The sequence below is a fragment of the Mirounga leonina genome, unplaced genomic scaffold, assembly GCF_011800145.1.
Source record: "Mirounga leonina isolate KUSES-001 unplaced genomic scaffold, KU_Mleo_1.0 Mir_173, whole genome shotgun sequence".
NCBI classification, from domain to species: domain Eukaryota; kingdom Metazoa; phylum Chordata; class Mammalia; order Carnivora; family Phocidae; genus Mirounga; species Mirounga leonina.
Window position 1 is genome coordinate 20,208,389 of NW_023270447.1, and position 25,563 is coordinate 20,233,951.

The following is a 25,563-nucleotide window of genomic DNA, read 5'->3' on the forward strand; positions in this document are numbered from 1 at the left end:
GCAAAGAGTAAAGGAAAAAGAAATCTTGCATGCCTGGCTAATTTATAAAGCACTGACATCAATGAATTGAGCATATTCTTGCATCAGCAGTGAAAATGAACAACTCCTACGTCTGGCTTTATCTTGTGGCTTCTTTCTTTCAGATTTGTGGTTAAATAATATGTGGTCAAAGGGTTTTCATCACCTACCTTGTCATTATAAATACTTCCTCTTAGTTGACTTCTAGTTAACTTTGAACAATCAATGTATTACAACCTGAATAAGACTTATATAGAGAAAATCCATGAATTTGAAGAAGATACATAAAAATCATTTAAAAGCCACAATTAAATATTACAGACATGGTGTAGACATGGCATATTTGTTCGTTCCTCAGAGAGGTGTAGAACCTTGCCAACTGTAATTTTCATTCGCATTTTTTATTTTTCTACATAGATGCCGAACAAGGTAGTGTTAATTCAATAAGTAGGTAATATTTAATGGTCATAAAAGGTTGGAATAGTTCTAGAGCAGTTCTGTTGTCATCCATTGTTCTGGTAGGAACTGGAGTTCACTAGACTTGAGGATGGGAGAAAGGAACTTTTTCCAGTCTTCCCTAATATATCCACGTGGTCTGTTTAAATTGAGCATTCAACATCAGGTTCTAAAAAAGGAAGAGGGCTATTTATTAAGTAGGGTCGACAGACAGGAAAAGTAGTCACTGATAACCTATTTTTCTTAATTTACCCTCAGGGCTAAAAACTGTACAGGCTTTGGAATGGTTGCAGCTAGCGATGAAGGTGATGTTAATGTTTTCTCTTATGGCGGTGGAAGGCCATAGAGCGCAATGCCTTGGAATCAGCTATTCTGCTCCTCACAGCGCCCTCTTGTGGCCAGAATTCAATCTTCTTAGAGAATTTCTCCCCCGCTTCTCACAGATCACTCTTCCAGTTACATCAGAAATAAAAGATTATTTCTCACGGATTACTTGCTTCTACAACAAACTCATTAGAATTGGGAACTTAATTATTATGAATTCACATGCTTTATGTGTTCAGTACTTATAGGAATCAAGAGATTGTTGTCATCACTGACTGATTGGATTGTTACTTTTGTTCTCTTGTACAAGGAGTCCATAAAAGAATTCAAGGTTTGTTCTCCTCTTTTTTTTCCCCAATGCATGATAATTATAAGCAGAAATGTAAGAAATCACTATATTTGTATGTTGACAAAATCATAATCTTATAGGAAATAATAACATTAACAAAAATCTCAATAATTTTCATGAATCATTCCAGTATCATGATATTTGGGGGCATATGGAACAACCTACAGCTATCAGGAGTAAATAATGTCATTAGAAAAGTAAAGCTCTCTGATGGTGATTTGTAACAGTAATGAAAGAGGAATTTCCTAAGCATCAAACTTAAAAGTCTGTAATGTGCTCATTTATTGTTTCTATGATTATTGTAGCAGATGCTACATATCATCATTAATATTTTGTCAAAAAAAATTTTCTCAGCTCATAATTTCCACTGAAGAACTATATAATAAATAAAAATAGAGGAATACTTTTTTCCATATTTTCCCCATATTCTTCCATATTTCCAGTTTTTAATTAAAAAAACTAGAATTAAGTATGACTTAACTCAGAAAAATGAACAAATTATAAATGTTCAGCTCAGTAAACTATCACAAAGTCAACTCAGCTGTGTAATTACCATCCAGGCCAAAAGACAGGGTGTCATCCTCATTCATCTGCCAATCAATGCCTCCTTCCTTCTTTTTTTTTTTTTTTAAGATTTTTATTTATTTATTTGAGAGAGAGAATGAGGTAGAGCGAGCATGAGAGGGGGGAGGGTCAGAGGGAGAAGCAGACTCCCTGCTGAGCAGGGAGCCTGATGCGGGACTCGATCCCAGGACTCCAGGATCATGACCTGAGCAGAAGGCAGTTGCTTAACCAACTGAGCCACCCAGGCGCCCCAACCTCCTTCCTTCTTTCCCAGGAGTATACATTATCCTGACTTCTAGCATCATTTTGGTGGTTTTACAACTTTATATGAAAGGAATCACAAAGCATGTACTATTTTTTTTTTTAAAGATTTTATTTGTTTGTCAGAGAGAGAGAGAGCACAAGCAGGAGGAGGGGCAGAGGGAGAAGCAGGCTCCCTGCTGAGCAGGGAGCCCGATGCAGAACTTGATCACAGGACCCTGGGATCATGACCTGGGCTGAAGGCAGACGCTTAACCGACTGAGCCACCCAGGCACCCCTCACAGCATGTCTTCTTTAGTGTTTGGCTTCTTTTGCTCAACATTGTATTTGTGGGAGTCATCTATATTGGGATAAGCTACAGTTCTTCCATTTTATTTATTTATTATTTATTTATTTTTAAAAAGATTTTATTTAATGGTCATAAAGAAAGAAAAGAGAGAGAATCAGTGAGTGAAAGAGAGAACACAAGCCAGGGAGAAGAGGCAGAGGGAGAGAGAGAAGCAGACTCCCTCCTGAGCAGGGAGCCAGCTCGGGACTCGAGGATCATGACCTAAGCCAAAGGCAGATGTTTAACCAACTGAGCCACCCAGGCCCCCCCTAGTTCTTCTATTTTAATTTTATATAGTATCTCATTTTATGAGCATATATATATACACTATTCAATTATTCATTTCATGTTAGTAGACATCTGAATTATTTCCAGTTTAGGTTAGTAGAAACAAGGCTAATATGAATGTTCTTGAGCATGTCTTCTGGAGCACATATGCATGCATTTCCATTGGCTATAAATCGCTGCACAGGGCTGGCTTCATGGGCATGCAACTTGTCCAGTCCCAGAGGGCCCCGCGCTCACAAGGACCCTGCACTTGGTTTAAGGCTCTGCTGTTACTGTCCTGAAATTCTTAATCATTTGATCTTGAAACTTGGGTTTTGTAATTGAAGTCTGTTGAGATAACGAACATGTGCATAAGCAGAGGAGAAAGGCACGATATGCATGTTCCCAGTGGGTTGTGGCTCCATTTGCATATGACCCAAATTCCACAAACCCGAATTCTGGGGAGTGACTGCTCATGGGGTTCAACAAGACTCAGAACAAGTTTAAGGTAAGTCTGTTGCAGCTACAGACTGAGTAAGTGGGGCACTGCCAGACTTGCGAGGCGGTGCTTTCTTTCAGTGAGAACTTGCATCAGATACAGCAAGGAGGCAGCTTCTTCTAAGAAACACAACTTCCACTTACTAGGCAACCACTTCACTCTGAAAATGCAGACAGGGTGGGAAAAGGAAAGATGGGGCAAACTCTAGTTGCTTTTCCTGTTAGTCTTTCCTTAGTCGTCAGTAGGCCAAAGGTAGAGAATGAGCATATGGAGAAGTGAATAGAAACAGCAGTTAGTTTTGTGCAGTTTCCACTGTTTTGGCAGAATAAAATACATGCGCTTCAACAGGCTGTAAAATACAAGTTGTGAAATTTTGGTGATTACACATACCAGTTAAATGCCCTTATATTTGTGCCTAAAACTGTCATTGCACAGGGGCGCCTGAGTGACTGAGTTGGTGAAGCATCCGACTCTTTATTTCAGCTCAGGTCATGATCTCAGGGTCATGGATCAAGCCCAGCCTTGGGCTTCACACTGAGCATGGAACCTGCTTGGGATTCTCTCTCTCCCTCTCACCCCCCTCCCTCCATCTCTCTAATAAACAAAACAAAACAAATTGCCATTGCACAATATAGAGATCAATGATATAATTCATGCTAAATAATTTAAAATTTAATTTTTCTTCATTTAGAATGTCATTAAAGAGAAAATAACATCATGACAAAGTTGCCAAAGAGAATGTGGAAGAAAGGAAACATTTTTATGTTTTATTAACTTTAACAGCACTTTTGTCCCTGCGACTTGAACAACTGCTTGTATTTTTGTTTTTCATCAGACCTACAAATTACGTAGCCGGCCCTGCTACATAGGGTCGTAGGGTATACGTGACTGTTTTAGTAAATGGTATTTCAAAAATGTTTGTACTAATTTACACCACACTTGAAGGGGACAAAATTCCTGTTGTGTTAGCTTGTCCGTACTTGATATTATCAGTCTTTAATTTTAGATATTCTGATGGGTGTGTTGCATTTCCTAGATGATCAGTGAGATTGAGAACCTTTTCATATGTTCATTGGCCAAAGGATATTTCCTTTTGTGAAGACTCTATTTAAGAGAACCATTTTTCACTGATTTGTCTTTTCTTTTCTTTTTTTTTAAGATTTTATTTATTTGACAGAGACAGAGACAGCCAGAGAGGAAACACAAGCAAGGGGGAGCGGGAGAGGGAGAAACAGGCTTCCCACAGAGCAGGGAGCCCAATGTGGGGCTCGAACCCAGGACCCTGGAATCATGACCTGAGCCAAAGGCAGACGCTTAAGGACTGAGCCATCCAGGCACCCCTGTTATGTCTTTTCTTACCAGTTAGTAGGATTCCTCATATATTTTAGATGTGGATTCATATCTTCTGGGTTGAAAATATCTCCTCCCACTTTTTTATTACCTTAATAGAGTCTTTTTATGAACTTAAATTCATAATTTAAATCTAGTCCAATTCATTAATCTTTTCCTTTATGGTTTTTGCTTTTGGGGGCATCTTTAAGATATTTTTCCCTATCCCGAAATCCTGATATTCTCTCTTGATTTCTTTTTGTTTTTCCTTTCATATGCAAGTCTACAATCCACCTAGAATTGGTAGAGGTAATGTTTCATTTTTTTTTCCACATCACTATCTAATTAACCCTGCACCAGCTTTTCCCAGATACTATCTTTAAAATTTTTTTTCCCTGAAGAATAATTGACATGTAATATTGTATTAGCTTCAGGTATACAACATAGTGTATTGATATTTATATACATTACAAAATGATGGCCACAAGAAGTATTGTTACCATTTGTCACCATACAAAGTTGTTACAATATTATTAACTATATTCCCTATGTTGTATATAGCATCCCCAAGTCTTAATTCATTTTGTAAGTGAAGGTTTTGCCTTTTAATCCCCTTCACTTATTTTGTCCAAGTGAGCAGTACTACCTTTTTAACAAAACAAGGGTCCATGTATATGTGTCTGCTTTCTGTGCTCTCTGATTTGGTCCATTGGTCTATTTGTTTATTCTTGTTTCAATACCATCTTACTAAGATGTCTTAGTTACCGTAGCTTTATAATAATAAATCTTGATATCTGATAAAGCAGGTCCTCCTGGCTGTTCTTCCAAAGTGTCTTGGCTACTCTTGGCCCTTTGTATTCTTTCTCTTTTTTAAAATTAATTAATTAATTTATTTATTATTTACTTATTTATAAATAAGTAGGTCTATTTTTTATTTATTTATTTGACCGAGAGAGAGAGAGACAGCGAGCACAGGCAGAGGGAGAAGTAGGCTCCCCGCTGAGCAGGGAGCCCGACGCAGGGCTTGACTTCAGGACCCTGGGTTCATGACCTGAGCTAAAGGCAGACGCTTAACTGATTGAGCCACCCAGATGCCCCTATTTATTTATTTTTAGTAATCTCTACATCCAACGGGAGACTCAAACTCATGATCCTGAGATCAAGAGTTGCATGCTCATCTGAGTGAACCAGCCAGGCACCCTGGCCCTTTGTGTTCTGATGTAATCTTTGAATCTGTTTGAAAATTAACATACATATACAGATCTGCTGTGATTTTTATTGAGATTGCAATTATTTCATAGATCACTTTGAGACTTTGATCTTTACAATTTTGAGGCTTTCTATTCCTGATATAGTATATATGATTTTCTTTGGTTTCTGTTTTATGATTTTCCATGTAGATATCTTGAACATCAAAACAAATTAAATTTATTCCTAGATATTTGATGTTTATTTACATCAATATAAGTAACGTCTTTTTAAATTTTAGTTTTCACAGACATATATACCTATGATATATTGTAAGTAGAAATACAATTGAGCTTTGTAATATTGACTTGGTGTATGTGATATATAGTTTTTTTATTTTATGTAAATTTTATGCCATTTTCAAATAATGATAGATTTCCAATTATTTTGTTTCTTTTTCTTAATTTATTTTACTGGCTAGAATCTCCAAGTGTGTGGAATAGAAATGGTTATATTGGAGGATCCCCTATTGGCACTGTATTATTTCTATTCTTACAAGATCCACTAATGGCATTGAATCATTAGGTATGGTGTTTTCTAAAGTTGTCTTATATGTACTTTTTGGAAAATAAGAAGATCCTCTTCTTATAGTTTGCTATATTAATTATGAATGAGTATTGAAATTTCTGCATTTTTGAGATAATCATATGGCTTTTTTATTTTGTTAATGTGAGGATTATATCAATTGATTTAAAAATACTAACCAATTTTTCATTCTTTGAATAATCTCAAATTAGTTGTGAATCATTCCTTTTATATGTTGCTGTATTCATTTTGCTCTTATTTTGTTTGGGATATTTGCATCAATGATCATCAATAAGAAAGACTTACACTTTTATTTTCCTATAGTGTATTTGGTAGAATTTTTTTTGCAATCCTTTGGGCCTGGAGATTTTTTTATGGTAAGTATTTTAATTATTCAATTCCTTTAATTGTTACGGAACCATTTAGATTTTCTATTTTTTGTAAGTTCTAGAAAGTTATGTCTTTCTGAAGAAATGAAGTGATTTACATCTAAATTTTCAAATTTATTTGAATACTATTTTTCATAATATTCTCTTCTGATATTTCTAATGTCTTTCTGAGCCATACTGATTTTACCTTGTAAATGACCAATATTATTTATTTTATACTTTCTCTCTTTTTCTTAATCAGGTTTGCCAGGGATTAATCAGTACTTTTATACATTTCAAATAACAAGTTTTAGGCATTATCTTCTTTGCTACTTGTTTACTTTTCTGTTTTCTTAGCTGCTCTTATATTTATTTCCCCTGTAATTTCTTTGGATTTAATTTGCTATTCTTTTTCTAAGTTTTGTAATTGAGCTTAACTCACTGATTTTTTTTACCTTTTTCTCCTTCTAACATATGCATTTTAAGGCCAAAAATGTTTGGCTTTAGTTATATCCTAAAAATTCTGGTGTTGACTGTTTTCATTATTATTCTGTTCAAAATATTTTGTAATTTTCATTTCAGTTTCCTTATTGGCTTACAGGTTATTTATAAGGTATATTTTTAAATTTCCAAATTTTCACTTTATCTTTGCACTATTGATTTCTAGCTTAATTCTACTGTGGTGAGATAATATGCTCTGTGTTTTATGACCCAGCAAGTGTTCAAAAAAAAGGATAACTATAGTTATTTGGTGCAGGGTTTCATATATCCATTAAGTCATTATTATTGTGTTGTTCAAAACTTCTCTAGACTTAGTAATATTTTTCTCTGATTGTTCTAGTAATGAGAGAGGCAAGCTAAAATTTCCCACTTTATGTATTTCTCTTTGAAGTTTGATTTGTTTTTGTTTTATATTGTTTGAAGCTGTGTTATTAGATGCATACAGATTTAGAATTATTATAATTTCTCTACCATTAAATGGTTCTCTATCTATAGAAATATTTTTTACTCTTAAAGCCTAATTTCTGATATTAATATAGCTATATTAATATAAGCTAATATAGCTAATATTCTGATATTAATATAGCTTTATTTTGGTTAGAGTTTCTATGGTATATCATTTTTCCATCATTTTAATTTCAACTCTTTATTCTTCTATTTTTGAATGTATCAGAAGAACAGAACATTTGAACTCCATTTATATTCTCTCCCTATTTAAATGTTATTTTGTAGTGATTTTAATTTTTTTTTTTTTAAGATTTTTATTTATTTGTTTAACACAGAGAGAGAGAGCACAAGTAGGCAGAGCAGCAGAGAGAGGGAGAGGGAGAAGCAGGCTCTCCGCCGAGCAGGGAGACTGGAGCCTGATGCGGGGCTCGATCCCAGGACCCTGGGACCATGACCTGAGCGGAAGGCAGCCGCTTAACGACTGAGCCACCCGGGCGCCCCTGATTTTAATTTTTTATATAATTTAAACTCAGAGATACTATTTCAAATTTTTACATTTTTAATTGTGGTAAAATATACATAACATAAAATTTACCATCTCACTTTTTAAAAGATTTTTTATTTTATTTTATTTTTAAATATTTTATTTATTCATTTGAGAGAGAGAGGGAGAGAGTACACAAGCAGGAGGACAATCAGAGGCAGAGGGAGAAGCAGGCTCCCCACTGAGCAGGGAGCCTGACGTGGGGCTTGATCCCAGGACCTGGAGATCATGACCCCAGCCAAAGGCAGACGCTTTACCATCTGAGTCATCCAGGAGCCCTATTTTTTTTATTTTAAAGATTTTATTTATTTGAGAGAGAGAGAGAGAATGTGTGTGGGGGCAGGGAGGGAGAAAGAATCCCAAGCAGATGAGGTTGGGCTCGATCATATGACCCTGAAATCATAACCCGAGCTGATGCCAAGAGACAGTCGCTCAACCAAGTCATCCAGGTACCCCTCATCTCACTCACTTTTAAGTGTATAGTTTACTGGTATCAAGTGGGAATTTTTCATTCATTATCTCTGCAAATATTACATCTGCCTCATTCTCTCATGTTTTTTTCCCCCTGAAACTCAAGTATATGTTAAATGTCATTGTATCCCCTCTATCTCTTATATAATTTACTAATTTACTGTATTTTTCATCTTTTGTCTCTCTCTGATTTATTCTGGCTTTTTTTCTTATGATCTATTGTCATTCCCACAAATCCCTCATCAGCAGTAATATAAGCTATTCTAATCTGCCCCTAATTTATCTACTGAGTTCTGAATTCCAGTGATTTTATTTTTTTTAATTCTACAATTTCCATGTGATTCTTTTTTCCCCTGGTAATAGTTTTTTATTGTGGCAAAATGTACATAACATCCAATTTACCATTCTAGTAATTATTTATGCGTACAATTCAGTGGCATGAAGTACATTCACACTGTTGTGTTAACCATCACCACCACCCATTTCTAGAACTTTTTCATGTTCCCAAACTGAAACTCATACCCATTAAACAATGACTCCTTATTTCGCCTCCCCCTGGCCCTGGGCAACCACCATTCCACTTCCCGTCTCTGATTTTGACTACTGTAGTTACCTCACATAAGTGGAATCACACAATATTTGTCTTTTTGTGACTGGTTTATTTCATTTAGCATGATGTCTTCAGGTTTCACCCACGTGGTATTTTTTTTTTAAGATTTTATTTATTTATTTGACAGAGAGACACAGTGAGAGAGGGAACACAAGCAGGGGGAGTGGGAGAGGGAGAAGCAGGCCCTCCGTGGAGCAGGGAGCCTGACACGGGGCTCGATCCCAGGACTCTGGGATCATGACCTGAGCTGAAGGCAGACACTTAACGACCGAATACACCCAGGCACCCCAGGGTTCACCCACGTATTATCTGGCAGAATTTCCTTCTTCTTTCGAGATCCTTAAAAAAAAAAAAAAAAAGGTTTCTAGTTCTTGGAAAACTCAATCTTTTAAAAAATTTCTTTAACCATGTTAACCATAACTTTTAAAAAGTACATATTTGGTCATTCATTATTTGTATCGCCTGTGGACTTACTTTTCTTATTTGGTGTTTCTTTGCCTTGCCTCATCACATGGCTTGTTACTTTTGATTGAGTATTGGACATTGAAAATTGTGTTAGAAAATTACAGAAATTGTTAGATGTTTAAGATGATGTCATATTCTTCCAGAGAGGATTTGTGTTTGCAAACCCAGATATCTAATCGGTAATTGGTGTATTCAAAGCTGAACATCAGTCCCTCAAAGGCCTACCCCTTCCAGATAATACCTTATTTGTATTGTAGGGTCCAATAAAAAGCTAAGGGGCTATCAGGATCTTCAATCCTTGGCAGGTCCTGAACCCTAATTTTGTCCTGCTAACCATGTGAATTTGTTGACATCCTGGCTCAGCTTCTCAGCCTCTCACTTGTCACTGCTGGAGTTGGCAAATATCCTTAGGAGAAAAGCAGCCCCAACTGCCTGGTTTAACCCTCTGGCACCTAATTTAACCTAATTTTTCTTTACCTTTTTAGTGCTTTGATGTCCTGAGACATATGTTTGCATATTTTTTCCACTTCTTTTAGTTGTTCTATGTGGGAGGGTTGATCTGATTCCTTTGTCATTGCAAGAGTGGAAGATAAGACTAGTGTGCTTTACTTTTTTATTCAATGTCCAAAATATGCTATACTCTGCATAAAGTAACACATCTTTATATCTAAACATGCGATTCTGATTTTGAATAAAAGAAGATTGTGTTCACGTAGAGGACCCTGTGAACAAATTAATGAATTTTGGGAGGCTTCACATTTTGTTCCCATGGGAAACTCTTTACTTAACTAAATGCCTCTGCCATGCTTAGAACACTTGGTAAATACATGCATTTTATTTGTACAGATATTTCTGCATTATTTCTGTTCTACTTGTAGTTCAAGGCTTGACACAGATGCCATTTCTACCATGAAACCTTTTTTTGATATCTCAAAGCAAAATAGTTGCTTCCTCTTTAGGACTTTCATATTAATTTGTACAGCTGTAAAACTACACTGTAACAGTCTTTTATTTTCACTGTACAATTTACGCTCTTAGGAAGAAGAAACAGTCTCACCAAAATATATACACTCCAAAACATCTAACATAATATTTTGCATATAATGGGAACTTAATATATATTTGCTAAATGGGGCGCCTGGCTGGCTCAGTCAGTAGGGCTTGTGACTCTTGATCTCAGGGTCATGAGTTCAAGCCCCATGTTGGGTATGGAGCCTACTTAAAAAAAAAATGTGTATATATATATATATATATATATATATATATATATATATATACACACATACACACACACACTAAATAAACAGAGGGATGAATGAATTAATAAGGATGTTGGAGTGCAGTGAAGGGAACATTGACTGGAATCAGAAGAGCTAGATTCTGTGCCATCTCTGCCTTGGGTAAGTGTTTTAATGTTTTCTCAGTATCTTTACTTGTATAGAATGAATGCTTACCTCAGGGAGTTTTGAGGCTTAAAAACATAATTTATCTTCATGTGCATTGCAAAACAATATACAAATATAAAGTGGCCATTTATAGTTTTAAAACATGTGAGAAGGGAAAACATATGCCTATAAAGGCATAAAATGTCTTCAGAAGATGATACAAGAAATTCAAGGCCAGGGAGCAGGGGGTTGGGTAGACAGGATAGGAATTTGACTTTTAACACTATACCCATTTGAATTTTGAATCATATGGATATTTTAACTACTAGAAATAAAATAAATAGAATTTAAGAAAAATATAATGTACTATTGCTCTGTTTTGTATCAGAGTAGTTGGCTCAGCAAAAACACTGCTTGCGCTGACTGCAGTGATTGAGAGTCTTATCTGAACAATTAGTTTTATAGATGGAAGTTTAAATAATCTGTGAATTAGTTACTTTGATTTATTTATTTATTAGAGAGTTCTTACTCTTAATATGTGTACTGTAGCTCAGAGCTTGGAGCATATACTGATTATTTCTTACATTCATGATGTAGTTTAGGTTTGTTAGATTACTGTGTAACTAGATTTGGAAGGGTCAAAAAGCTAGAGATTTCTGGCATGTAAACTTCCTTGTCACTTAATATAACTTAGAAAGGTTTCCTGAATACCCTGTTACCAATAGAGAGATCTCTTTGGGGACATTCAACAGAGAAGGGCAGGTACTCATGTGTTCTTGGTTAGGAATCCTGCCCTCCTGGGCTGGGCTTGCAGCATTGATGGGGATGCATGTGACTTACTGAGAGAGGACTGGGCCCTCAAGCACCTCAGTCAACCATCCAGTCTGGTGATAAACGTAGTAACACATGAGCCAGACAGATTGCCTTTACCTACAGAATGTCCACAGAAGTTATCTGAGTCCACTTTTTATTAATTTACAGTATTTCCTAATATCCAGAAACCTTCTAGCCTTTGGTTTTGTCTGTGTTCTGGCCATTTCCAATTTCATGAGATGACCAATGAAGACAGACTGGGATCTGAAATCCAACCTAAGAAAATATTGCTCCTTTTAAATAGTTCTTGTTGAACTTCAATGGAGGAGGGACTGAAACTCGTGCCTAGTTTTTGTGTTTTTTTTTTTTTTTCCTTTTAAAGATTTTATTTATTTATTTGACAGAGAGACACAGCGAGAGAAGGAACACAAGCAGGGGGAGTGGGAGAGGGAGAAGCAGGCTTCCTGCTGAGCAGGGAGCCCGAAGTGGGGCTGGATCCCAGGACCCTGGGACCATGACCCAAGACGAAGGCAGACGCTTAATGGCCTGAGCCACTCAGGCACCTCACTAGTGCCTAGTTTGAGGATGGAGGTTGGCTCTGGAGCTCATTCATCTATGTCTTTCCCAGCGTTGGCAGGAATTAAGGAAAAAAAAAATTCACTTGACTTTGTCTCCAGCTATTGTAAAATGATTTCTGACATTTTTTAAAGTTCTTTTATTCTCCTTTTCAAACTCTGCAGCTTCACTGAATTTAATTTATGCTGTTTTAAACTAAATAAACTGACTTTGGGAGGAATATTTTCTATTTACCATTTGTTTGGATATCCCAGTTTCTTAATCACATCTCTCAAAAGACTCAGTTTTTTTGTCTTAACCTTTCAAAATCTGTTATATTTCCCTTGAGAGGTAAATGGGATATTGGCCCAGAGCCCTGCTATTTCCAAATTTGAACATCAAAAATAAGTCATGTCAGGCATTATATTAACAAAAGATTCACAGTCTCCACTAAGCTGCAAGTAATAAGAACTTGTTATTTAGTTTCAGCTTGATTAAAAAACTGAGCAAGCCATTTTACATTCATAACTTTTGGTTCTGTTGCTCAATGTGAAATATAATATGGACCAATTTTCTAGGTGTTTCAGTTACATATTGCTTATAATTTGGGGTGGTTTGTTACACAGCAATAGGTAACTAAAACAACAGGCAGTAACAACTATTCATTTTCTCATGATTCTGTGTTTGGGGTAGGGCTCAGTGGGGATGGCTTGTCTTTGTTCATATGGTGTTGGTTGGGGTGGTTCAGTTAAAGATGGAACATTTACAAGCTTCACTTGCAAGTCTGGTGCCTCACCTGGCAGTGCTGGATCAGCTGGAGACTGGCTGGGCTTCTGTCTTTTCCTTCAAAATCTCTAATTACTCAGGGCTTCTCTCTATATACATGGTGTCTATATATCTACTTATTGGTCTATCAATCTATCATCTGTCTATCTATCTACTCAGCTACCCATTCTTCCATGCACCCACCTATCCATCCAAATGGCTCTCTAACATGGTGGTTGAGCTTTTTTATATGGCTGCTACCTTCCAAGAGAGTAAAAACAGGAACTACCATGTTTTTTAAGGCCTAGGCCTTGAACTGTCAAAGAGTCACTTCTGCCATATAATTTTTAACAAAACAAGTCACAAGGAGAGTCCCGATTCAAAGAGAAGAGAAATAGACTCCATCTCTCCAGGATGGAGTGGCCTGGGTATCCAGAGACAAGAGGAAGTTGGCCATCTTTAGAAACAATTTACCATATCAAGACAGCAACACGGTCCACTAAAATATCTTGATGAGTTCTTTTATTTTCATTTATGCATGTATATATGTATGCATATATGTATGTCTGTATTTTTAGAGAGAGAGAGAGCATGTGAGTAGGGGTGGAGGGGCAGAGGGAGAGGGAGAGAGAGAATCCCAAGCAGGCTCCATGCCCAGCACAGAGCCCAATGTGGGGCTTGATCTCACGACCCTGAGATCATGACCTGAGCTGAAATGAATAGTTGGACACTTAACTGAGCCACCCAGACACCTCTGAGTTTTCAAAAAGGAATTAGCACATTCCCTAAAATATGTCCTTTTATGACTCTGATTATTATCAATGTGCACAAAAGGTTTTTTATACTTTTTACATTACAGATTAAATGTTTAAGTTTGCTTTTCTTATACATTTTTTGTAATAATTATCCATACTTTCATGAACATACACACACACACACACACAGAGAAAATGGTTTCTACAATAAGACAGATCTAGGTTTTAATTCCAGGTTTTATCACACATTACCTGTATGGCCTTGGGCAAGCTATTAAAACCATGACTCTCAGTTTCCTAATCTGCAAACTGGATCAACAGAAATATCTATCAATAGCATAGTTCTGGGTATTTCAAGTTCATTTATAAAAGAATGTTTATTTTCACTCTTATTTTTCAAGGCTCCCTATAGCTTGAACAACCAGGTGAATGGTGGTGCCATTTACTGAGGTGGGAAAGACTGAGGTAAGAACTTGTTTTGGGATAAGTAATTTTGTGAGTAAGAAATGATCCCAGAGGCTATTAAGATGATATATGAACATATACTCAATGGTGCATATATATTCATATACACACGCATATATTTAAGTGTATGCAACTACATGGCAAGACATGCAGACCCAGGGAGGGAGGGAGAGAGAAAGAGATGGGGGGGGCAGAATAATTTTGTAAAAAATTATCCCAACTGATGATGGATGACTAAGGACTATTCATTACTCTTTGCCCTCAAAGACAGAGATTTTACCTTATTTATCTTTCTAGTCCCCATAACACACACCACTCTCACCTCTATGTGATAGAATATTCATACACTTTTTTACTAAATGGTGTTAGCATATTCCGTGTAGAGTGAGCTTGAGAAATAATCTGGAGACAATTTTTAGAGCTCCTCAGTATTCCACAGATTCAGTTATACCCAGGTCAACTCATGCCTTGCATTTGCCGAATGTTTTCAATACCTTTCTTTGCTTTTTCAGTATTGTAATAGAACAGGGAAGAACTTAAAATGTGAGTATGTTCTTTGTCTCTAAGGCTGATAACTGATAGAATTTGAACAAACAGATATGTTTTGTTACTTATTAACATTTAATACTAATAACATGTATAATTTATAAAACATTTTCATAGTCATTACAGATTTGATAAAGATAAACTCTTGAGGTATCATCGTTATGCCCAAATGACAGAGGGGGAGACATGCTCAGAGAACGTAAGCACACAGGTGGCGTGCAGCAGAGCTAAGATTCAAGCACATGTCTTCCACCTCTGGAATCTATACAATAATAAAAGGATTGATAGAAGCAGCAGCTCTGGGGATGTATATGAATTGAAGTTATTCCTGATTCCTATTACCAGGACTAATTTGAAATAACTCCACATATTTCAAAATTTCTAATTAAAAAATTTTGGTAATGTCCTTTTAAAATGCGCCATCTGTGATTCTCCAGCAACTTGTCATGGTGGATCTGTGGTTTATTTTCAATATGTAAGTTATTAATTCATAATCAAAGTGAACTACAATGCTAGTCAAAGAAACTCATCAACAGGTAAATCTTCCATTAAAGAAAGGATTTTTAAAAGTGTTCTTTTGGCTAGTTCATTATAAGATTTTTTAAATTAAAATTATTCCCATTATAGCAAGCTGATCCTTATTATATCAGGTTGAGAAATTATTTTGACTAGCATATTGTCTTTAGTCATAAACTCATGTCATTAGGCATACAGAAAATCACATTAAAGAGACCTTCTTCCCCTTCAGGGATTGACACACATGATATAAAACTAGAATACAGTGATTGGATCTAATTTTCTTCCATTGTTATTTAAAAATATAACCTAGGGCGCCTGGGTGGCTCAGTCCGTTAAGTGACTGACTCTTGACTTTGGCTCAGGTCATGATCTCAGGTTGTGAGATCAAAGCACCCCAACCCCAGCGAGAAGTCTGCTTGAGATTCTTTGCTGCTCCCTCTCCCTCTGCTCCTCCCCCCGCATGTGCATGCACTTTCTCCCTCTCTCAAAAAAAAAAAAAAAAAAATATATATATATATATAACATATAAACACCTGGCTTCTAGCCAACAAGAACTAACCTGAGACATCATTATGGGATGTTATTAACATTAAGCAAATGAAGATTCAATCCTGATTCTCAGAATGTGTTTTCACAAAGCAAGGAATTATATTTGATGTGAAAGTACCATGCTGTATTTTTCCAACTGAACAGAAATATGCCCTGCATTTTAGATAACAAAAAATAACCCCACAGACTGTCACTCAAATTAAGAATGTATACATCATTTGTCATTACAAAGAAGCGTTCAAAATAATTTCTCATTCTCACTGTTACTTCTTTTGACCTACAGGTTATTTAAAATACATGAATTTTTTTCTAGTTACCTTTTATTTTTTACTACTAGCTTAATTTTTTTTTGGTCAAATATGTAGTCTGTGATTTCAACAATTTGACATTTGTTTGAGGATTGATTTTGAGGCTCTATTATTAATAAAATTGTAGAAATAGTATAACTTTTTCATGAAATAAACATTTATCATTGTGAAGAACCCTCTTTATCTCCTTTCTTTTTTCTGGCCCACCTTCTTCTCCTTTCACAGACTACACATTCATTGCTTACGACCAAGCAAAAGAAGGTGCCTCTTTACTTACAAAAAAATTAATACAATTACTCTGAAAGAAAATGTAATGGTTAACAAGAACCAAGTCAATCTCATGAAAAGATCCAGCTATATCTCAAGTGAGTCTACATGATGGGTACATTCATATGGTAGGAACTTGTGGATAGGACTGGTTTACCATGACAACACAGCTCCTTCTTTGTGGTCAATGATGTGTCTGCTAACCACATAGTATCTTCATTTACCAAGATGGCAGGAAAAACCACTTTGTGTGATCTGTTAATTTGGTTTTGGTTTTGACATCCCACAGCAGGTTCAGTGTTATACTGGACTTCATTCTTGGCGAATGGATTCTTCCTTGGCACCAAAATGCAGTGACATGAAATTGTGTTTTCAATACCAGTTAATGGACTATTACCCTAGATGCTGTTATTGATGATCTGAGCATTTGCTAGGATTGTCTTTCTGGACAGCTACTGATTAATGGCTCTTCTCTTAGCAAACACATGTTTGGTGAGCCTGCAGCCTGTCCTAGGCATTACAGAATTATATTTCATAGAGGTATTTAGTTCCTGATGTGTCATGATTGTTCTGTCTAAACTTTCAAGAAAGAAGCTAAAACAGATGACAGAAATGAACACTGCTCAGGGGAAGCTGAAACATTCCTGTCGTTTGTATATTCTTCAAGCTTGTAAAATACTTTCTCAGACTTCTGTAATCCTCAGGATGGCTTTTGGGGCAGGTATTATAATTGAGATCTTATAGTAGTAGGAATTGAAGTTCAGAGATGTTAAATGACTTACTCAAGGTCCCTTTAGTGGTGGCAGAGAAGGGTGCTGGGGCATCATGAAGGAGCAAAGTATAAGAGAGGCTCAAATCCAAGGTCCACCATCTCTGCCATTTCCTAGCTCTGTGACCTTGGACAGGTTTCTTAAAATTATCTGAGCTCGTTTCCTCGTTTGCCTTGGCTCTGTCACAGGGTTACAGATAGGAGTGAATGAACAAATGGGTATGGAAATGTCTACATCCTGAAAAATGTGTGAGTGTTAGTTTCATTATTTACCTTTGGGGAGGAGATGGGAGATGGCATGGTATGGTAGACCACCACATTTCAAGTCAAACAGAATTGGTTCTAACTAACATTGGTGCATGAATTTGAGTATGTTACTTGAACTCTCTGGGTCTCTAGCTCCTCTGTTGTGAAATGTGTATCATAACATGATGCTGTGGACCTGTGAGTATGGACCAGTAGGACAGAGGTGAAGCACAGAGCACAGCACCAGGTGAACATTAGGGCTCCTCTCTCTGGCCCCAGCCTGGTTCAGCTTTCTGAAAGAGCACTGAATATTCTAGCATGAAAGAGCTGTAATGGACTATGTGGGTCCTTGCATGGATAAGGAATCTGAGACTCAGAGAGGTGAACTGATTTACCCAGGTCACAGAACTAATGGCAGAGTTGGAAGTTGAACCTAATTCTGATTTCAACTCCAACAGTCTTTTTCTTTTCTTTTTACAATATTACAGTAATCTCCATAATAGCATTATTTGTACCTGTCCTCACCTTGTGAAAGCTATTTTTATTAAGAACCCAAAAATATGCGCTGATAGCATTGCTAGAGCTGTTGAATCCAACCTGAATTGCACTACTTCACATATAGCCAAGTTTGGACTTTAAGCATAGAAACATTTCTTTTTGTATCTTGGGCTATTCTCTGTAACAAAACCACAGGGATTATTTTGTCTCGGCACCTGATGTTTAAACCTGTGCTCTCTTGGAAACAAGTCACACACTTTTAATGTCTGTATTTAATTTGACTCCCACTTCCATGTTGCTATTAGTCCAGACACTTAGGCGTGTCAGCTGAAGGATGTAGTGGAACTAGCCTAGCACCGAGGCATCAAGAGACCCAGAGGCTAGTTCCATATGTGGTATTCACTAGTTGCTAAACCTTGTTGGAAACAGATCTACTACCTTTCTGACAGCTCTAAAGATCTTAAAGTGAGTCTGAAATATTTCTAACTGTATTAGTTTTCTATTGCAGCTGTAACAAATCACCATAAACTTAGTGGCTTTAAATTTATTTTACACAAGTTTATTTTCTTATAGTTCTGCAAGTCAGAAGCCTGAAATGGGTCTTATGGGGCTACAATCTAGGTGTCGGTTCCCTCTGGAGAGTCACAGGAGAATCCATTTCCTTGACTAGTTTCCTTGACCCTGAGATCATGACCTGAGCCAAAGGCAGACCGAGCCACCTAGGTGCTCCACTATCATTTATTTTTGAATTTCTTTGAGCACTAGTGGAGTTGAGCGTAAGTTTATACACTTGCTGGTTTTCAGGTTTCTCCTGTCTATAGATAATAATTATAAATTATATGTGTATAACACACATATAATTTATATGGATATAAATTCTTTGCTCATTTCTTTTTTTGGCTTAACTAGCTGTTTGTTGCTGTTATTTGTTAATGTACTGGTGTTCTTGAATGTTCTAAATGCTATTTCTTTTTTGGGGTCAGATATTTTAAATTTCTTGTCCACATCCTCATCCTTTCTTAACTTTACCTTTGACTTATATTCTAGAAATACTCAGATACAGATAGGTTAGTTATTGATGCTATAACTATCTTTGCCCAATCACTTGTATTTTTTTTTTTAAAGATTTTTATTTATTTATTTGACAGAGAGAGACACAGCGAGAGAGGGAACACAAGCAGGGGGAGTGGGAGAGAGTTAAACAGGCTTCCCGCGGAGCAGGGAGCCCGATGCGGGGCTCGATCCCAGGACCCTGGGATCATGACCTGAGCCGAAGGCAGACGGTTAGCGACTGAGCCACCCAGGCGCCCCAATTATTGAGTTTCTTTTCATCAAAAGAATGTATTAAAATACAAGTGATTGGGCAGGGGCGCCTTTCTATTATAATTTTTATTGGAATTTAATGAAAATGACAAGTAGTAATCTTTGATTCTTGGCACTGGATGAGATATGAAGACTAATGTTTATAGGTACTAGAGAACTATTTCTAGCATTTACTACAAATTATTGAGGGACAAATAGTGCCTTTGTGCATAGGGACTGGGAATTATCTTTGGAATATAAATAGGCTTTTTGCCTAACTTACAATTATAGCAAAAGGTGCAGTGTTATGAGAATGTTTCTATCATCATAAAATTATAGCATTTGAATACCACTGTATGAAGTCCTTTCATGTACAGACATGATTGCAAACAGGAGCTCCCAACTTTGGAGACTCTGGGGCCACTGATCATTTCTACATAGTGGGCCCTATGGACTATCAAGTTCTTTCCGATATGTCCAAAGCCTTAATTCTGGAGCAAGATATTAAATGTCAACTTTCTGGGTTGTGTATCTACAGTTATATAAACATTTATTTTACTCTGGAGGCACAGTTATTTAAAGATGACCATGTATAACAAGCTCTCTATCTCGCAAAGCCAGATTTCTATCTCTAGGAATAAATATTCTGAAAAAATGTGACCATGGAGAGGTATCAGACAGAAGATACTTTGCTCTAACTAGAGTTGGCCTGGCATAAAATTTTGCAGCAGTCACGTATCCCTTGAGTACTTCTGTATAGATCCGTGTCCATTTCCCATTCAGGTGCTCATTCTCACACTCCTCATATTCTTGATCTCACCTGCCCTGGTCAGTTGTGTCTCAGGAAGTAATCCAAAATTCATCCAGATCAAGGTGTAAAGGACCCATAAGGTGTAATGGCTGTCTCTCCCAGTGATATTTGCATTAAAACAGAAATCCCTGTCTCAAGCTAAAGACGTGGCTCAGCAAGGTGGGCAGTGATGTCTTCTGAAACCCCTAAAATTGTAATTCACATTCCATTTATGCACAATCTCAGTTTTAGAACTAAGGAAAGGATGTCAGCAAAAATAAAACACTCAGCTGGCTAGACTTGCCGTTAATTTAAAAAAGTGTACTGTTACCAGGTTGCCCATAGTGACTATAAACTCAATATAATCACTCTGCCTTTCTGCCAACAGGTGAGGTCTGCTGTGAGATTATGAGTCTGTCAGCGTATGGTGTGGAAGCTGTCACTCCTCTCCCCTCCCCCCTCCTCCCGGCCTCCTGTAGGAGAGTGAGGAGGGGTCTGAACACAGAGTTTCAGGAAGGCTGTGTGATCTGCGCCGCCCTCCCCCGCAACACATCCTGGCCTTCCTGGCTCAAAGCCATCTAAGACATGGGAACTCCAGGAGTCATACCCTTGGATCTGTCCTAGGTAATTACAGCTGTCTATAAAAATACTTCATCTGGAAGGTATCTGGCATTCTCAAAGGAAAATTTAGTTTTAGTCAGCCTTTCTAAAAAGTAACCAGTCACAGGAGAGGCTCCTTCTAGTCAAATTAGTTAATTTGGAAGAAATATCACTTCACTACTATAGTAGTTCAACTGTAAGGAATATGATGGTTGTTTTGGTTGAATTTCACTCAATATGATTCAACTTAAGCTTTGAAAAAAAGCTTAGGTCAACAATTAGTCAGCACCTTAGTTTCTGCCAAGTGTGGACTGAACTTTCCAAAGCCAAGTTGGGGTTGGAAAGAGCCAATGGGAAAAAGGGAGCAAGGGGTCATTCTGAGTTCAGCCCAGGATTTGGGGCATGCTTTCCAAACTCTGCCATTCCATGCTGCCCACGGATTAAGCAGGGCAAAATGATTAACAAAAGTGTACGTATGTGTGTGTACTGGAGACACGGTCAACCATTTCAAAAATGCCCTGACCGACAAGAATGCATTTCTCAGCCATGGATCAAGAGGAAAATGATCACACCTCGTAGCAGATTTTGGACATGCACTGCTTGCATGAAAGTCTCAGAAAATTAACTATGGAGCTGACTTTGACTCTGTCCCTTCCTAGTTACCTACAAACCCTTAAAGAAAAAGACAATGGCTTATTTGTTTTGATTCCCTCACACACACACAATGCCCAGCACATAGTAAATGCTTAATGAATAGTTGTCAAATGATGAGATAATGTCAAGAGACTAATGCAGGGGGAGCCACTTCATAATCTGGCTATGCTATGAGGCTCCCCAGGGTAGAAGGATGTACAGATCCAAGTTCACTGGAAGAAAAAGCCTTCGAACTTACAGCCAATCACTTCTGTGCTGAGAAACCAGAATGCAAACCACAGAGAGCCACATATTAGTTTATCAGACAAGACAGCTATCACATAGCATTGGATCCAAAGGAATGCCGTTATTTAGGAGAGAGTGGAGAGCAGAGATCTGCCGAGGGAAAGTGCCTGGAGCCTAAGGGCAGATAAAAGAGAAGAAGGCACTTTAAAGGAAAAAGGGACTAGAATGCTTTAGAGGTCAGAAGAGATGGTTCTACCCCAGTGGATATTCAGACTTTTGGGCCTGCTAGACTATGAGAACAGGTAGGCTTTGAAGATTTACAATAGTTCAGAAAGCAGTAAGCAAATGGTCTTGTTTTTATTATTCAAACATTTAATACAAAGCAGGCAGATCTTCAGTACTTTACTGGCATTAAGCAAGAGGAACTGTATGGAAAAAAAAAAAATGAAACCCAGACAACACATCAAGTTTACTTTCACCATGATAATACTTCACCCTTTTCCCCACTAGATTTTGACAAGGAAGCTCTTCCTGAGTGTTCCTGCCCTACTTTTTTTTACCACCTTTGCTTCTATGATCAGGGAAATGGATGAGAGGGTTTTAAGTGGAAAACCAAGGGTCTAGGAGCCTCATACCTAGATAATAAACTTTTGGGGAAAAATTCAGAATCACACATGATTGGGGAAAGATGGGATTCTCTATCCCCTTCTGCATTTGTTCTTCCTATCCTCCAGTTGGTGAGGGTTTGTAAGACCATTCTGTAGTTATGTGATGAGGACTGGTCATGACCAGGTGGATGAACCCCACCTGAGCACAGTGAGGACTCAACTTGGCCTTTGCACATCTCGGCCATGAATGGCAGTCCTGGGCCTCACATGGACCTACGTGATCTTTCTGGGCTCTACCACAAGGCCCTTTGCAATTCTGTGCTTGATCTCCTTTGTCTAAAATGGCACAGTCAGGGGCGCCTGGGTAGCTCAGTCAGTTAAGTGGCTGCCTTCAGCTCAGGTCATGATCTCAGGGTCCTGGGATGGAGCTCCCGCATCGGGCTCCCTGCTCAGTGGGGAATCTGCTTCTCCCTCTGCCCCTCTCCCCCACTTATGCTCTTGCACACATACTCTCTCTCAAATAAATAAATAAAATCTTTAAAGAAAATAAAATGGCATAGTCATTGCTTTCCAGGGTCTTGGCTCTCCCCTGACCCCCAGGGCCCCATATCTTTTCTTGTACTTCCTCCGCTACTCCCAGGAAAATCCTATTCTGGGCTGGGAAAAGCCCCTCTATCTTGCTTACTTCATCCAAGATACCGCCTGTAAATTCTCTTTTCTATTTTCTTTCTTCCACACATCTAAATTTTCCCATGGGTTTAGGTTTTGTGAAATAGAACCTGGAGATTGTTGCTTTGGGCTCTGCTACAGACCTCTTCAAAAGCAATGAAACAGAGCCAGCTACTTGTTTGAAAGACAGACAGGAAAGGAAAACATACAGAGAGAGAAGAAAAAAAAAACTCCATAAATTAAAGGCTTAAAATATATATTTTTTCAAGTACATATGTATTTGTAAGTGCTCTAATCCCAAATAGCCATAAAAACATAAAGGCATAAAACTTTGGGTACTTGAAGGGGAAATGTTTATAGATAGATAGGACTTATAGGACCCCTCGATGCTACTATACACGAATGTAAAACTAGCCCTGAGTACAATAACCTGGAGTTTGGTTTGCTGACTGATATTCCCTGCCATCTCAGAAAAGTTGATCTTTCTTTATTCCTGATTTCCTTCCATCCCTTCTATGTTTTACTAATAGCAGGTTCTGGTGAATCAAATTTCCTTACCACTTTCTTCTACCATCTTTGGCTTGTTTGCCCTGAATCTCTTCTTACAAACTTTTACAAACCTTACAAAGTTGTAAATTTCTTACACTTGCTTGTTTATAAAATTTATTTAAAAATCTCTCTCTCTCCCCTCTGTCTTCCTCTCGCAAGTGCTATAGAGGACTCCAGCGCTTAAAAAACAAAACAGAAACCAAAACCCAAATAACCCTCTGCTGCCCTCTGGTGGATATCAGGTGATAAGCAGGCCTGCTCCTCGAAACTAATGAGACTGGTTGGCAAAATGGTTAAGGAAATTGTGGGGTTATCACTTGGCTCCCACCAATGGGAGTTGCTTCCCTCTCTGGCAGCAGTCAGGACGCTGACGGGCAGTCACAGCTACACTAATTCTTCGATTTAATTTCATAGACTCAGCCAGTTTCCCGTTGCGGGTGGCATATTAGTAGTTTCTCCTATTTTCTTCATTACGAATGTATGAAGCCACTTGTAGAGAGTAGCCGCCTCACTATGGAACAGGGCAGGCTGCCACCTGGTGGACTATCACCAGGTGGTGTCCGAATGGTGGTTCTCTGGTGTCCAGACTGACCTTCGTTCTGAGCACCCAGGAGTTGCTGTGGGCTCTCTCTGCTGCTGCTTTTTTGTTTTTACCCCCTAGGGTGGGACATACATCTTCCTTTGAATTATTATAAAATAACACGTTTGTATATGCTTTAGGAAAAGCAGACAATGACAGAGAGACAATGAAAGTCACCTCTGAATGTCAACAGACTGCTCTGCTGTTGATAGTTTGCACTGCATCATCCTATATGCATACATATCTCCATATCTCCCCCCAAACGTATCCTATTAAAGAAGTGGTTTTATATCACTCTTTTCACACAACATTTCACAAACCCCTTTCTAAGCGATGATCCATAATTTCCACCATCCTTTCCAAGTTGTGGAGACTGTCGTGCTCACATTAGTGTCTGGGCACTGGGCTTTCCTTTGTGAGGACAGGAAGATTAAGAAGGTGTCCCCCTGGTCAGCTCCTTGTTGTCATTCAAGCCTCAGCTCCAATATGGCCACAGCCATGTGGCCTTCCCAAACCCCTCAATCTGGGAAGCCTCCTTTGATGTCTGGCATTTCCTTCATGCCTGTGTCCTTCCTATCTGAAATGATCTTGCTCACTTGTTGGTTTTTTCAGGGGCTCCCCTAGTAGAATGTAGGCTCGCTGGGAGCTGAGACTTTATCCTCTTTATCACTCTGTCCTCAGGGCTTTGGGTAGTAGATGATGCAAAGAATTTGCTGAGAGAATATTTATTGACTAACTGAGCTCGTTCTATGGCTGGACAGACTGTAGGTACCAAATGCATTTAAGCAATTTCTTATTGTAGAACATTTAGACTGTACCCAGTGTTTACATATTTTTAACAGCACAATAAGAACATCTTTGTTCACTTGGACAGTTCTTTTCTCCCTCCCAACATTAAACTGAAACATTTTAAACATACAGAAAAGTAGAAAGAATAGTGTAATGAACACCCATATACCTTTCATCAAGATTACATTTTTGTTAATATTTTTCCATTTGCTCTCTTTGCACTTTTTTTGGATGAACCATGTAAAACTAAGTTGCAGACTTCAATGTACTTCACCCCTGCACGTTTCAGCATGCATCTCCTGAGAGTAAGTACATTCTCCTAAATGAACACAATGTTATTAGCACATCTCATAAAGATAATAATTAGTAATTCTCTAATATAACCTGATAGCCTATGTACAAATTTCCCCAATTACCTTCCAAAATACTTTTATAGTATATATTTATATACTATATTATATTATATATTTTTGAACCATGATCAAACCAAGTTTATATTTATATACATTTATACTTGATCTAGAAGAGTCATTCTGTGTTTTTATTATTCATTTTTTAGACACCATTGGCTTTCTGAGGAAACTATATTAGTTTTCTTACAGAATATCCCATAGAATCTGCCTGCTCATTTCCTCATGGTGTCATTTACCTTGTTTTCTTTCCCCCACCATTCCTGTCACTATAAGTTAGATCTAGATATTTGCTTAGATTATATGATTATAATCACTTATAGTCATGATTCTTTTTGATGTTGAAATTGTCCCAATTTTGTCCACAGGATGC

General features: G+C 37.7%; 1 protein-coding gene across 1 annotated transcript in view; it reads left to right on the forward strand.

Annotated features, from left to right (window-relative positions):
- Positions 1–25,563, forward strand: part of LOC118019171 (guanylate-binding protein 6-like) — a 73,847-nt gene that overhangs the window by 11,985 nt on the left and 36,299 nt on the right. The window contains 5 exon segments of the mRNA XM_035018097.1: positions 733–1,129; positions 6,065–6,168; positions 14,249–14,855; positions 16,460–16,599; positions 20,495–20,730. The gene's annotated coding sequence lies outside the window, so the exon portion shown is untranslated.